Genomic DNA, 15130 nt, shown 5'->3' with positions numbered 1-15130 from the left:
CACAGGGGTTAGTGTGTGTGCCTCACAAAAAGAAGGTCCTGGGTTTGATCCCCAGGCTTGGGGTCTTTCTGTGTGGAGTTTGCATGTTTTCCCTGTGACTGCGTGGGTTCCCCCTGGCGAATGCAGCTGGGATAAACTCCAGCACTCCCCGCGACCCCGAAAGGGACAAGCGGTAAAAAATGGATGGACGGAAAAAGCAGATAACAGACATGACACAAATGTATAGTCATTTGAAATGGCAACTTTTTGGCTTTAGGAAACGCTAAAATAAATTGTGCCGGTTGTCACTCAAGCTGAGTGAAAAACATAAGGAATCACTCAATTCTGAGAAAAAACATGGAATCACCCTATAAATATTCATTTCCAAAGATAACACCTGCATCAGATGAAATCTGTTCAATAATCTTCAGTAAAAAAAAAGGTATGTTCACTTGGAGAGATGTTGCACCAGGTAGGTTAGTATCAACCGTGGCTCTAACACAACAGATGTCAATTGAAACAAAGGAGAGGATCACATTTCTGCAAGAAGGTAAATCATCATGCAATGTTGCAAGATATGTTGATTGTTGACAGTCGGCTGTGTCAAAAATGTGGACCAAGTACAAACAACATGAAAAGGTTGTAAAAGACAAGCATACTGGTCAACCAAGTAAACGTCAAAGGGTCAAAACAGAAAACTTCAAGCAATATGTCTTGAAAATGTACAGGGAAAAAAAAGAACAAATAGGTGGAAACCGGACCGAACTGTAGAACGCTCCTAAAGGAAATAGCATTTAAGTACAGAAAAGCTAAATGAAAGTCGTCGTTAACACCTAAACATAAAAAAACAAGGTTCCAATGAGCTAAGAAAAAGCAATGGTGGTTTATTGGTGACTGGATGAAAGTCTAATTTAGTGATGAATTGTTTGGTGATGCTGGAACTTTTAGACTTAGACTTACTTTTTATTGTCATTCAAATTTGTACTTTACAGTACAGATAATAACGAAATTTTGTTGCATTAGCTCGTTGTAATGCAGTATAAAAGAGCAATAAGTTAAGTTAAAGTTAAAGTACCAATTATTGTCACACACACACAAGGTGTGGCAAAATTATTCTCTGCATTTGACCCATCACCCCGGGAGGTGAGGGGAGCAATGAGCAGCAGCGGTGGCCGCACCTGTGAATCATTTTTAATGATTTACCCCCAATTCCAACCCTTGATGCTGAGTGTCAAGCAGGGAGGTAATGGGTCCCATTAGTCTTTGGTATGACTCGACCGGAGTTTGAATTCACAACCTACCAATCTCAGGGCGGACACTCTAAGGTGCAGATATAAATAAATAGATTACTGTACAGATAAATATATTGCACTTTTGCATATGCATCTACGTTTATGGATGTATGTTGTATTGTCTTTCTATTCCAGCGAGTTAATCCATTTTTGGGGGAATTGAGGAAGCTGTTACAGAACCTGGAGGTTCTGCTACAGAGGCTGCGGAACCTCTTTCTAGAGTCCAGCAGTGAAAACAGTCCTTGTTGGGGGTGGGAGGAGTCTCTGCAGATTTTCTGAGCCCTGGTCAGGCAGCGGCTTTTTGCGATCTGGATAGGAGGAAGAGGAGTCCTGCTTATCTTTTCCGCAGTCCTCACCACTCTCTGCAGACTTCCAGTCTGAGGCACTACAGGCTCCAGTCCAGACAAATGGTGTTGGTCAGTAGGCTTTCTATAGTGCCTAGCTCTGTAGAATGTGGTGAGAATGGGGGGCGGGAGATGTGCTCTTTTCATCCGACACAAAAAGTGCATGCGCTGCTGAGCTCTTTTTACAAGAGTCCCCCAAGGCAGTATATTGGGACCTTTACTGTTCCTAATATACATAAACGACATGTCATCGGCATGCGACTGTGAATTGTTTTTGTTTGCGGATGACTCTGCCCTGCTGGTATCCGGCAAGGACAAGTCACAGGTGGAGAAAATCCTCAGTGCTGAGCTCTGTAGAACTTGCACCTGGCTCGCTGACAACAAGCTATCCATACACTTGGGTAAAACAGAATCCATCCTGTTTGGGTCCCACATCAACCTCAAGAAAGTCAATGACTTCACCATAAAAGTGGGTGACATTGTTATCACCAGGAAAGATGAGGTCACCTACCTAGGTTCCATTCTAGAGGCTAACCTTTCCTGTGATAAAATGGCAACCAAGGTAATCAAAAAGGTTAACCAACGAACGAGATTTCTCTACAGAATCTCCTCTCTGGTCAACAAAAGCACCTTGAGAATTCTGGCGGGAACTCTCGGTCAACCCTTTTTCGATTATGCATGCACCTCCTGGTACCCCAGCACCTCCAAAACCCTCAAATCTAAACTCCAAACATCTCAGAACAAGCTAGTCAGATTACTTCTAGACCTCCACCCCAGATCCCACCTCACTCCTACCCACTTCTCTAAAGTGGGCTGGCTCAAGGTGGAGGACAGAGTTAAACAACTTGCACTGAGCCTAGTCTATAAAATCCGCTACACCTCCCTGATACCGAAGTACATGTCAAACTACTTCCTTAACGTAAATGACCGCCATAACCACAACACCAGGGGGAGCTCCACTAACCACGTTAAACCCAGATTCCGAACTAACAAAGGTTTTAACTCATTTTCTTTCTATGCCACATCAATGTGGAATGCGCTCCCAACAGGTATAAAAGAAAGGGCATCTCTATCCTCCTTCAAAACCGCAATAAAAGTTCACATCCAGGCAGCTACAACCCTAAACTAACACCCTCCCCGGATTGCTAATAATCAAATGTAAACAATCAAATGCAGATACTTTTTCTTATGCCTTCTGATCTCTCTCTCTCTCTCTCTCTCTCTCTCTCTCTCTCTCTCTCTCTCTCTCTCTCTCTCTCTCTCTCTCTCTCTCTCTCTCTCTGTGTCTCTCTCTCTTTCTCTCTCTCTATGTCCACTACTTGATGTCCATATCCTACCCCCCCCCCCCCTCCACACCCCTGATTCTAAATAATGTAAATAATTCAATGTGATTATCTTGTGTGATGACTGTATTATGATGATAGTATATATGATAGTATATATCTGTATCATGAATCAATTTAAGTGGACCCCGACTTAAACAAGTTGAAAAACTTATTCGGGTGTTTTTAGTGGTCAATTGTACGGAATATGTACTTCACTGTGCAACCTACTAATAAAAGTCTCAATCAATCAATCAATCAAAAGCATGTGTAGGGACTAGGTCATATTGTCAGTTATCTGCACCCCCAGGAAGTTGGTGCTGCTTACCATCTCCACCGCTGTGCCGTTGATGAAGAATGGATCGAGTGTGGCTGGACTGGTGCTTCCTGAAGTTGACGATGATCTCCTTGGTCTTGTCGACGTTCAGGACCAGGTTGTTGGTTCTGCACCAATCAACCAGATGTTTCACCTCCTCCCTGTAGTGTCGTCCGCATACTTCACAAGGTGGTTAGTAGTGGACCTGGCGCAGCAGGCATGGGTCATCAGTGTGAACAGCAGCGGACTCAGGATGCAGCCCTGGGGGGAGCCGGTGCTCAGGGAGATGGCACTGGAAGTGTTGTCGCCCACTTTCACAGACTGGGGTCTGTCTGTGAGGAAGTCAAGCAGCCAGTTGCATAACGGGGTGCTGAATCCAAGGGGCGCCAGTTTGCTCACCAGGTGCTGTGGGATGATGGTGTTGAACCACGAGCTGAAGTCCAGAAACAACATCCGCACGTGTGTGTCCTTCCTTTCCAGATGTTCTAAGCTCAGGTGGCATTCAGAGGAGATGTTGTTTGATGTTGTTCCAGTGAGATTTATAAAGACGACTGCCTGAAGAAAAGATGCACAGACATGCATGCTGTTTCTAGTTTTATATTTTATTTATTTTTATTATCTTTTATTATTATTATTATTATTACTATTTTTTTCTTTTTTTAACACCGTGGCACTTTGAGGTTGTTTGCTCAACGTAAAGTGCTTTTTACAAAAAAAATCTATTATTATTATTATTATAATATAGACACTTACGTCAGACGTTGCCTTCATTATAACACTTATATAAGGCTTTTAATTTTTTGCCCAGACATATGTTTTTTTTGTATTTTTGGTCCAATATGGCTCTTTCAACATTTCTAGCCTAATCAAATAAGGTTATTAATTCAATTGGGGTGTTAAAACAAGCAGCGTCAACCATAGCCGCGTAAAATAACTAATTTACTGCGAAAATATGTCTCAAACGTTATATAAACTGTAATTATATAAGTAAAAGTGAGAAGAAGAGAATATATATTAGAAGCATAGGTGGATTAATGACCGGGCCTACCGGGCCCAGGCCCAGGGGGCCAGAGGCCCCAAGGGGCCAGGCCAACTTGGCCCCGCAGCCGCGACCCAAGCAAAACTACTTTTGCAAAAATAATAATCTTAAGCCCCAAGGGGCCAGGTCAACTTGGCCCCGCGGCCGCGACCCCACAGAGGGCCAGAGGCCCCAAGGGGCCAGGCCAACATGGCCCCGCGGCCATGATCCATAGACGGTCAGAGGCCCCAAGGGGCCAAGCCAACTTGGCCCCGCGGCCACGATCCATAGAGGGTCAGAGGCCCCAGGGGGCCAGGTCAACTTGGCCCCGCGGCCACGATCCATAGACGGTCAGAGGCCCCAAGGGGCCAGGCCAACTTGGCCCCGCGGCCACGACCCACAGAAGGCCAGAGGCCCCAAAGGGCCAGGCCAACTTGGCCCCGCGGCCGCGAGCCACAGAAGGCCAGAGGCCCCAAGGGGCCAGGTCAACTTGGCCCCGCGGCCACGATCCATAGAGGGTAAGAGGCCCCAAGGGGCCAGGTCAACTTGGCCCCGCGGCCGCGACCCACAGAGGGCCTGAGGTCCTAAGGGGTCAGGCCAACTTGGCCCCGCGGCCATGATCCATAGAGGGCCAGAGGCCCCGAGGGGTCAGGCCAACTTGGCCCCGATCCATAGAGGGTCAGAGGCCCCAAGGGGCCAGGCCAACTTGGCCCCGCGGCCACGACCCACAGAGGCCCCAAGGGGCCAGGCAAAATTGGCCCCGCGGCCATGATCCACAGAGGGCCAGAGGCTCTCAATCATTATTATCAAAGCTAATTCTCAAATTGGATGGATCACACAACCTCACTCACATATTCTTTATCAATTATTAAAGGTTGTTTCTGAATTTTGATCACAGAACTTAATGCAAATATTCTTGATTGATTGACAAAGCTCATTCTCAAATTTTGATTACACAACCTTACTCTGACAAATTATCATTATCAAAAAGCTCTATCTCGAATTTGGATCACAGAATCTCACTCAAGTATTCTTAGCTGTGCCCCTCCCCCATCAAGTCTTTCATAAACCGGTCTGTTCTTTTAGAATCTCCTCATTTGGTATTTTGAACTCGTGAGAGACTGCTCAAAATTTGGTTTCCTTTCCCTCAGTTCAGACTCAGAGATAATTTGAAATCATTCAACAAGAAGTTTAACGCGCGCACACACACACACACACACACTTGAGTTGAGCATTACTTGGAAATTCTTATATTTTCCATTTTGCTGTTATTATCAGCATCTTCCCATTTTGTCCTTTTCTTTCGAGAAAGTTTACAGTCTGACATTTGTCACTGCTGTCAGTTAATAACTTTTTGGTCTTTGACCCATTTTGTCATTTTCTCGATTCGATCGTCACTGACCACTCTCTCCTGTCTGGCAGACATCGTTGCTGCCATCATAGCTAGCAAGCTGCCTGCAGCGGGTCATCCCTATGTTCCCCGTCCCTATGTTACCCGGGTCCTATGTTCCCCTCTACCGGGGAACTAAGGACCCTTTTTAAAAAAAAGGGTTCTATGTTCCCCGCTGCGGGGAACGTACAACACTTTTTCCAGAAAAGGGTTCTATGTTCCCCGCTGCTTCCAATGCGCGATTAAGTAAGACGCACGCAGACACGCATGACAGAGACGCGTTTAAGTTGTCGAAGGAAGGAAGTTCGCGTTTGAGTTGCTCTATCTGCTGCCGCACGCCCTGTGACAGGTTAGGTTTAGGGATGGTTTTGGTCAGGGCACAATTTCGCCAAAAAAGTGCTCCACAACGCCCTGTGACAGGTTAGGTTTAGGGATAGTTTTGGTCAGGGCACAATTTCGCCAAAAAAAGTGCTCCACAACGCCCTGTGACAGGTTAGGTTTAGGGATGGTTTTGGTCAGGGCACAATTTCGCAATTTCGCCAGATACAATGCAGGGAACATAGGACCCTTTTTTAGAAAAAGGGTCCTAAGTTCCCCGGTCGCATACAAAGACCCAGGAACAACCGGGGAACATAGGACCCGGGGAACATAGGACCCGGGGAACATAGGCACGCTCCCGCCTGCAGATAGCAACATTTTGGTGTCCTTTGGGAAAATATTTAGAAAGAAGACAAAAGTACACACAGTTGTACAACTATTATCTTTATGATCTTTTTTTTGTTAGTTTCTCTGTTACTGTGTGTGGCCAATTAAGCGACTTTTGGCCATACCTGGCTGGTGACATTTAGCGACTTTCTGGTTGATGTTAAGATTAATAATAGCAACAGTTCTCTTCATCTTAATGCAATTTATTGTGTCTGTCTCTCCACATTTTGCCATTAGGTACTTTGAGCTCTTGTTGGTCAGTCACTCTAAGGTACATTGTTGCTGCCATCATAGCTAGCAAGCTGCCTGCAGATAGCGACATTTTGGTGTCCTTTGAGAAATATTAAGAAAGAAGACAAAAGTACAAGACATTGTACGATTACTATCTTTTTAAAATTATTTGTTTCACTGTGTGATTGACCGACTTTGCCGCTAGATTTCGCGTCTTTTGGCCATACCTGGCTAGCGACTAAAAACATCATTTAGCGACTTTTTGGTTGTGAAGATAAGTGGTAAAAGCAGATCTTCCTGTTGGTCTTCCCACATTTTGCCATTTGGTACTTTGCACTCTTCTTGGTCACTCCAAGGCATTTGTCCCTGCCTTCAGCTAGTCACTTGGCTCTTTTGGAATATATTTCACTGTAATTGGCTCTCTCTCTCTCTTTCTCCTCAGTACAAATCAGCCTGTTCCCTTGCCATTCATCACTGACCACTCTGCTCTCCTGTCTGTCAGACATTATTGCTGCTTGCAGATAGCTTGGGGTCCTTAGAGAAAATATCAGAAGAGAAAAGTACACAATTATCTTAATTATCTTTTTTATTCAGTCAGTCCTTCAGTGAGTCCCAGTGTGTTGGCGATTAAGCAACGTTGGCATTCAATTAGCGACTTTTGGCCATACATGGCTGGCGACTCAAAAAACTAGAAAAAAAGTACAAAAAGTTGTACAATTAATATCTTTATTATCCTTAATTCCCCTGAATCCTAGAGTGTGTTGCAATTAAGCAACTTTGCTGCTAGGTTTAGCGACTCTTGTTTTGGGCATACCTGGCTAGCGACTACAAACATTATTCAGCAACTTTTTGGCTGTTAAGATTAACGTTAATAAATTAAATCCTAATACAATTTATTGTGTTGGTCTCGCCATCTTGCTATTAGGTACTTTGAATTCTTGTTGGTCTCTGCTAAGGTATCTGGCTGTTGTCTTTGCCTTCAGTTAGTCACTTGGCTCTGGAATATATTTAACTGTACTTGGCTCTCTCTTTCTCCTCAGTACAAATCAGTCTGTTCCCTTGCCATTTAGACATTTTCTTGATTGGATCATCACTGACCACTCTGCTCTCCTGCTGTCTATCAGACATTGTTGCTCCCATCATAGCTAGCAAGCTGCCTTGGTGTCCTTTGTGAAAATATTTAGATAGAAGACTAAAGTGCACAAAGGTGTACAATTATTATCTTTTCAAAATATTTGTTTCACTGTCAGTGTGATTGACCGACTTTGCCGCTAGATTTCGCGTCTTTTGGCCATACCTGGCTAGCGACTGAAAACATCATTTAGCAACTTTTTGGTTGTGAAGATAAGAGGTAAAAGCAGATCTGCCTGTTGGTCTTTCCACATTTTGCCATTTGGTACTTTGCACTCTTGTTGGTCACTCCAAGGCATTTGTCCCTGCCTTCAGCTAGTCACTTGGCTCTTTTGGAATATATTTCACTGTAATTGGCTCTCTCTCTCTTTCTCCTCAGTACAAATCAGTCTGTTCCCTTGCCATTTAGACATTTTCTTGATTCGATCATCACTGACCACTCTGCTCTCCTGCTGTCTATCAGACGAATCAGTTGATTCTCTGCTCTCAATTGTCTATGCTAGTAAGCTGTTATTCTCTGCTTTGGAGTGTTGATGCTGGGTTGCTAGTTTTCTAAATCACCTCACACACTTGAAGGAAGCAGCACCGATCATAAACACACAAACAAACTCACACACACACACACACACACACACACACACACACACACACACACACACACACACACACACACACACACACACACACACACACACACACACACACACACACACACACACACACATAGTTGGTTTATCTGTTGTGATAGGCAAAGAGCCAATGTGCAAAGAAAGAAGGGAAATATGGATCATAAACGTTTAAGTGGAGGAGCTAGAAAAAAAATTCAGCAAGAAAAGAAAAAAAAGGAATCAGTTTTACTTGAGAGTGTTCCAAATATCTCCAGCTTCTTCAGTACAAAGACATCTGCTGAAAGCAATTCTATAAATGCTACTGCAAATTCAGCTAAGGTTAGCAATGCACCTGAGCTAGCATGTAGCTCCCAAGATCCTGAGACCACTACAAGTGTAGACACTGAACCAAATGCTTCTGATGCTTATGATTCAACCAATTCAGCAGTAGCCGGCAGTTGCTCGGATGAATGTGAGGTCACTGCACCTCTGGACAGCATAGAAAATGAGCTGAATCTTTCTTCAACACCATCTACAGTGACAACTCTACCTAGTGATCCCGCTAAATGGGCTGAGACCCTCACTGAGTCAATGAAGGAAGTTCTTATTCAAAGAGGTGCAAAATCATTTCACAACCGTCACAGCCATTATCCAGCTTCTGTGAGGAACAGTGGGCTAGGAGGCAAAACCCGATGCCTAAACAATGAACATTTTACTTCACACTTGCCCAATGGACAACGAGTACAAAGAGAGTGGCTGATGTACTCTCCCTCTACTGGTAATGTTTACTGCTTTGCATGCAAACTGTTTTCCCCAAAAACGCATTCTTTTGTGACAGGCTATTGTGATTGGAAACACTCAGAAAGATTTGGTGAACATGAGCGAAGTGCTGAGCACATAACCTGCATGCAAGCAGTCTTGAACCGCGCCAAAGGTGCCACAGTTGATGCAGACCTGTTCAAACAGTTTCAGGCAGAGAGCAGCTATTGGAGGCAGGTGTTACAAAGAGTTGTTGCAGTCATTAAATTCCTTGCAGAAAGGGGCCTTGCATTTAGGGGTAAAAATGAATCGTTAGGGTCTCCTCTCAATGGGAACTACCTTGGTATTCTGGAGGTCCTGGCTGAATTTGATCCCTTTCTAAAGGATCACATCAGAAAGTTTGGGCAGATGGGTCGAGGTAATACCTCATATCTGTCCTCCACCATTTGTGAGGAATTCATTGAATTGATGGGTGCAAAAACCAAACAGGCTATAGCAGATGAACTGCAAGCAAGCAAATACTACTCTATCATTGTGGATTCAACCCCAGATTTATCTCATGTGGACCAATTGACATTCATATTCCGTTTTGTTAGCAAAGAGGGCAGTGTTGTTGAACGCTTTGTGGGTTTTGAGCCCATTACTAGCCATACAGGTGAAAGTTTGGCTAACTGTGTCATGTCTGTGTTGGAAAATCTAGGGTTAGAGCTGTCAAATTGCAGGGGGCAGGCTTATGATAATGCCAGCAACATGTCAGGGAGGTATAATGGGTTGCAGGCTCACTTAAAGAAAAGCAACCCATTAATACACTATATTCCATGTGCAGCTCACTCTTTGAATTTGGTGGGAGTCAACAGCATTGACAGATGTGGAAATGAAGTCTCTAAGTATTTTGACTTGATTCAGTCTATTTACAACTTCACAACTGCATCCACACACCGATGGGACAGGGTATTTGGCAATTCCAACATAGATCTCACACTTAAAGCTTTATCCAACACGCGTTGGAGTTGCCGTGCAGAATCTACCAAAGCACTGTGGCAGAACTACAGTAAAATAAAAGCAGCACTACAGGTTATTTCCACTGATGACACAGAGAAACGAGACACACGAACTGAAGCTGACAGTCTAGTGCGGAAGCTGGATTCACTTGAGATGGCCTTCATGGCAGGCTTTTGGGACACTGTTCTGTCCAGATTTCAGGCCACAAGTCTGCAACTTCAAAAAGCAGACATGGACCTTGGTACAGCAGTTAGATTGCTGGAATCTCTGCGCACCTTTGTTCTCTCCCAAAGAGATCTATTTGATCATTTTGAGCAGAAAGCCTTAAACATGTTGGGTGGCACCCCATCTTACAGGGCTGAACGGACGAGGAAACGTAAAAAGTTTGCTGATGAATCAGCATCCCCAGATGTTGTGCTTGAGGGAAGGCAACTGTTTCAAATAGAGACATTTATTGCCTCTATTGATCAACTGAGTTCAAGCCTTAATCACCGTCTGGAGGCCTACAAACATCTGAACAATTTGTTCAGTGTCCTTTTCTCTTTGGATACAGAGTCCAATGCTTCAGTCCTTCACAAGGCCAAGATTCTCACTGAATCATACCCATCTGACCTCAATGAAAGTCTTGGACAGGAGCTTATACAGTTCAAATCTTTTATACAGCTCAACAACACTGATGAGGAGAGGACCCCTTCAGGACTGCTCAAAACAATAATACATTTTGGACTACAGCCTACGTTTCCTAATACATACATTGCGCTACAGATTTTTCTCACTCTACCGGTCAGTAACTGTGAGGGAGAACGCTCATTCTCTCTTTTGTCAAGAGTAAAAAATGAGCTGCGCACAAGAATGACTCAGAAAAGATTAAATGCGTTATCTCTAATGGCAATTGAGAGTGAGCTGACAAGAGAGTTGGACTTCAATGATGTGGTGGATGATTTTGCAAAATTGAAAGCACGAAAGAAACCCCTTGCTTAAAGGTGCACTGTGTAAGATTTTTAGGTTATTTCCAGAATTCACCCATTCACTAATGTTAGGCTACCTGTTTTCATGAATACTTACCACCACCATAAAATTCTAAGTATCCATTATGACTTGGAGAATTGCACTTTTGCCATTTCTGGGAAGTGTCACCTGGATTGTGAAGATAGGATTGACTTTAGGCAGAAGCTTGGTGCTTTCTCTGGCAAACTGAACCTCAAGCTTCATTCTCTGCAGCTTTGCATTCTTGTGCAGACTTTCATCCACAAGGAACTTTTCAACTTCCCCACTATCGTGAAGGGGCCATCAAAAGATTTCAGTGTGTCCAGCATGTCTAGTCTCTTACTCTCCTTTCTTTGAGCCATCTCTTGTTTCTCATCTGCCCTACTCTCGAATTTTGCCTTCATGAATTTACTCCAGTTGAGTTCAACCTCCCTTTTTGCTTGTGCTGCTGCCTTGAAACCTCTGAAGCTCCTGGCTCTTCTGTAAAATTATTGACCTATTGACTGCGTTCAGTGTGCCCAACTTCTTCAGTTTGTAGTCCACCTTGCCACATTGTCTCTCCATCCCAATGTTGTGCACAGGGGTGCCATCAATGTTACTAGCCTGTTCACTGACAGGGTCCATTGGGAAGGTCTCCTCATCCATCCTCTGCCTGGCCAGGACAGTCTTCAGATGGGGCAGCATGAGATCTGTCAGCTGCTTCACTTCATCCAAGTATTCGGCAGCCACGTCTGACACTGAGTTCAGGACATGTCCAGTGCCTGTCCAGCCACTATAGCATTCTTGGAAATGGGCTATCTTGACCTGCATGCAGCCCTTGTACCATGAACTGGCCTACACCTTTCTTTGTGGTGCTCTCCGATGCATGTTATCATTTTACCTTTCTCCTTCTCCTCAAGCTTAACCACAAATAGATACAGACTTTGAGCCTCAATTTGCTGCACAGCTGCCGTTATGCCAATGTGTTTTCCTAAGATATTATTTTATTTTTAATGATAGAAGGGAGGAAAAGGGGGCAAAAATCATGTCCGATTTAGTTTTTTGGGTGGGTTGGGGGGTTTATTTCATGATAGCTACCAACTTCCAATACATAATATCTCTCAAATGACCCAATGCACCATCACTGAAGTGGGCGTAATCATTTTCAAAAATGTTTATTTTTAGGCCATTTATCCCCTCCCCCTGTGTCTGTGTGAAACCTGTGCTTGTCAGTGTCTGTGTGGTATACCTAATAGTGTGTGTGCAGTATGTGCACTCTTCTGTACAGTACAGTGTGCATGTCTGTTCACAGTATACAGTATTTCTTGCATAGTGCGTGCGTGTGTGTGCGCCCACACGCGCGGGGGGTTGAGGGGCCAAGACCATGTCAGGCCCAGGGGGCCAAAATTTCTTAATCCGCCCCTGATTAGAAGTTCTAAGCACTTGTGAGCCACCTGAACGCAACACAAGTTCGGGGGGGAAAGGGGTGGACTGTGCGCATGCGCAACAGTTGCCATGGCGCAGCCGAGTCCTGCGGAGGGAAGTGTTTTTTCAACTTAAAAGTCAACGTTTTTTCCCCTACCGCAGTCCAAGGACGTCACAAGTAAATCACCTTTGTTCTCAGCTTCTTTCCAAGCAGTTTCAAGTTAGCAGCATGTAGCTTGACGTCACGTTGGCTCCGACAATGAAAACGTCGCTGGAACTCGGCGTCTGCGTCGTTTTGACCGATGTTCGGGGGCAAGAGTAAAGTAAGTCGTTCCTCATGGATTATACCTGATAAACATTCACACTTCACCTTCTGCAAGCGTTCAAATCAACCATGCGACATGTTTTATGCTTAATATTGATTTGATTCGTGGTTCAAAGTGGTGCTCAAACATTGCATATTTTACTTCCCTGCTTGATCATTTTCGATTATTGGTGAATACATGAAAAAAGAAAAAGCCTTGTGTCAGCATGATGGACCCAGAGCCAAAACATGAGAGTTAGATGATCTTTGAGTTTGTTTGTTTTTGCAAAGAAAGCTTCTCTGTCAACATTAAAAATGAATCAGCTATTGGCCGTGGTAATTTTTTTTTCAGATGAGTAATAAATAATTCAATGACAAACTGTACAGTAGGGACGCTAAAAATGTTTTAGTCACATCCGAATCGCGATCTTTATTTACTCCTATTTTAAATCGATTCATAATTTTCAAAAATCGATAAAAATGTAAATTCATAGTATATATATATAGTATATACATATATATGTATAGTATATATATAAGTTAAAGTACCAATGATTGTCACACATACACACTTGCATTTGACCCATCACCCTTGATCACCCCCTGGGAGGTAAGGGGAGCAGTGGACATGTGTGTGTATATGTGTATGTATATATGTATGTATGTATGTATGTATTGATAATCGATTAATCTGGCGATTATTACTTCGATTAATCGATTAATAATCGGATAAAAGAGACAAGCTACATTTCTATCCTTTCCAGTATTTTATTGGGGGAAAAAACAGCATACTGGCACCATACTTATTTTGATTGTTGTTTCTCAGCTGTTTTTTTCATGTTGCAGTTTATAAATAAAGGTTTATAAAAAAAAATAAAAAAATAATAATAATAATAAAATAAAAATAATAATAATAATAAAATTGTCTCTGCGCATAGCATAGATCCAACAAATCGATGACTAAATTAATCGCCAACTATTTCTATAATCGATTTTAATCGATTTAATTGATTAGTTGTTGCAGCCCTAATATATATATATATATATATATATATATATATATATATATATATATATATATATATATATATATATATATATATATATATATATATATATATATATATATATATATATATATATATATATATATATATATATATATATATATATACATACAGCTGAGATAGGCTCCAGCACCCCCGCGACCCCGAACAGGACAAGCTGTAGAAAATGGATGGATGGATGGATGGATATATATATATATATACACACATATCTATACAGTATGTATATATGTGTGTATATGTATGAATTAAACTCTGTTCCTAATCAATTATTTAAAATTATTAATAGATTGATAATCTGAATGAATAAACATTGATTGATTGATTGATTGAAATAAGTAATGCAATTTGGATGGGAAAAAACAAAAACAAATTTAAAAAATACATTTTTTTTTATATCTTTACTTTTTAATTCCAATTCTCAATCGATTCATAGTTTTCAAAAATGTATTTAAAAAATAGATTTTTGAAAACCAGAATCGTAATTGAAATGTTGATGGATTTTTTTTCACACATTGCTTGTATTCCGTAACATGACTTCTTCCTGGAAGTTAAAAAAATGGTGGTCAATCAAGCCAGATTTCTGTTGTGCAGCAAGCAGTGCGCAGACTCTCTGAGTACGCAAGGGGCCTAGATCTTCCTGCAAAAAGCAGACACGAGCAAAAAATCCAACTATGCAATGGAATAGGTCCCTATACTTTATCAAAAAAAGATTTGTTGAGCGATATCAATCAATCAATCAATCAATGTTTATTTATATAGACCTAAATCACAAGTGTCTCAAAGGGCTGCACAAGCCACAACGACATCCTCGGTACAGAGCCCACATACGGGCAAGGAAAAACTCACCCCAGTGGGACGTCGGTGAATGACTATGAGAAACCTTGGAGAGGACCGCATATGTGGGTAACCCCCCCCCCCCCCCCTCTAGGGGAGACCGAAAGCAATGGATGTCGAGTGGGTCTGACATAATATTGTGAAAGTCCAGTCCACAGTGGATCCAACACATCAGCGAGAGTCCAGTCCATAGTGGGGCCAGCAGGAAACCATCCAGAGCGGAGACGGGTCAGCAGCACAGCGATGTCCCCAACCGATGCGCAGGCTAGTGGTCCACCCGGGGTCCCGACTCTGGACAGCCAGCACTTCATCCATGGCCACCGGACCTATGCAACTCCCCCTCGCAAGGGACAGGGGAGAAGAGGAGAGAAGAAAAGAAACGGCAGATCAACTGGCCAATCAAGGATTATCCGTCGGTGGAGTTCCCAGACGTG

The 15130-nt window shown here is 42.9% G+C and overlaps 1 protein-coding gene across 1 annotated transcript in view; it reads left to right on the top strand.

Moving 5' to 3' along the window:
* The first annotated feature begins 12527 nt into the window (after positions 1 to 12527).
* zdhhc11 (zinc finger DHHC-type containing 11) overlaps positions 12528 to 15130 on the top strand; it is a 27889-nt gene continuing 25286 nt past the window's right edge. Inside the window, exon 1 of the mRNA XM_062062989.1 lies at positions 12528 to 12811. The gene's annotated coding sequence lies outside the window, so the exon portion shown is untranslated. The remainder of the gene's footprint in view (positions 12812 to 15130) is intronic.

The sequence above is a fragment of the Entelurus aequoreus genome, linkage group LG11 (genome assembly GCF_033978785.1).
Source record: "Entelurus aequoreus isolate RoL-2023_Sb linkage group LG11, RoL_Eaeq_v1.1, whole genome shotgun sequence".
Taxonomy (NCBI): domain Eukaryota; kingdom Metazoa; phylum Chordata; class Actinopteri; order Syngnathiformes; family Syngnathidae; genus Entelurus; species Entelurus aequoreus.
The sequence above is the reverse complement of the archived record's forward strand: the minus strand, read 5'-3'. Positions and strand labels throughout refer to the sequence as shown.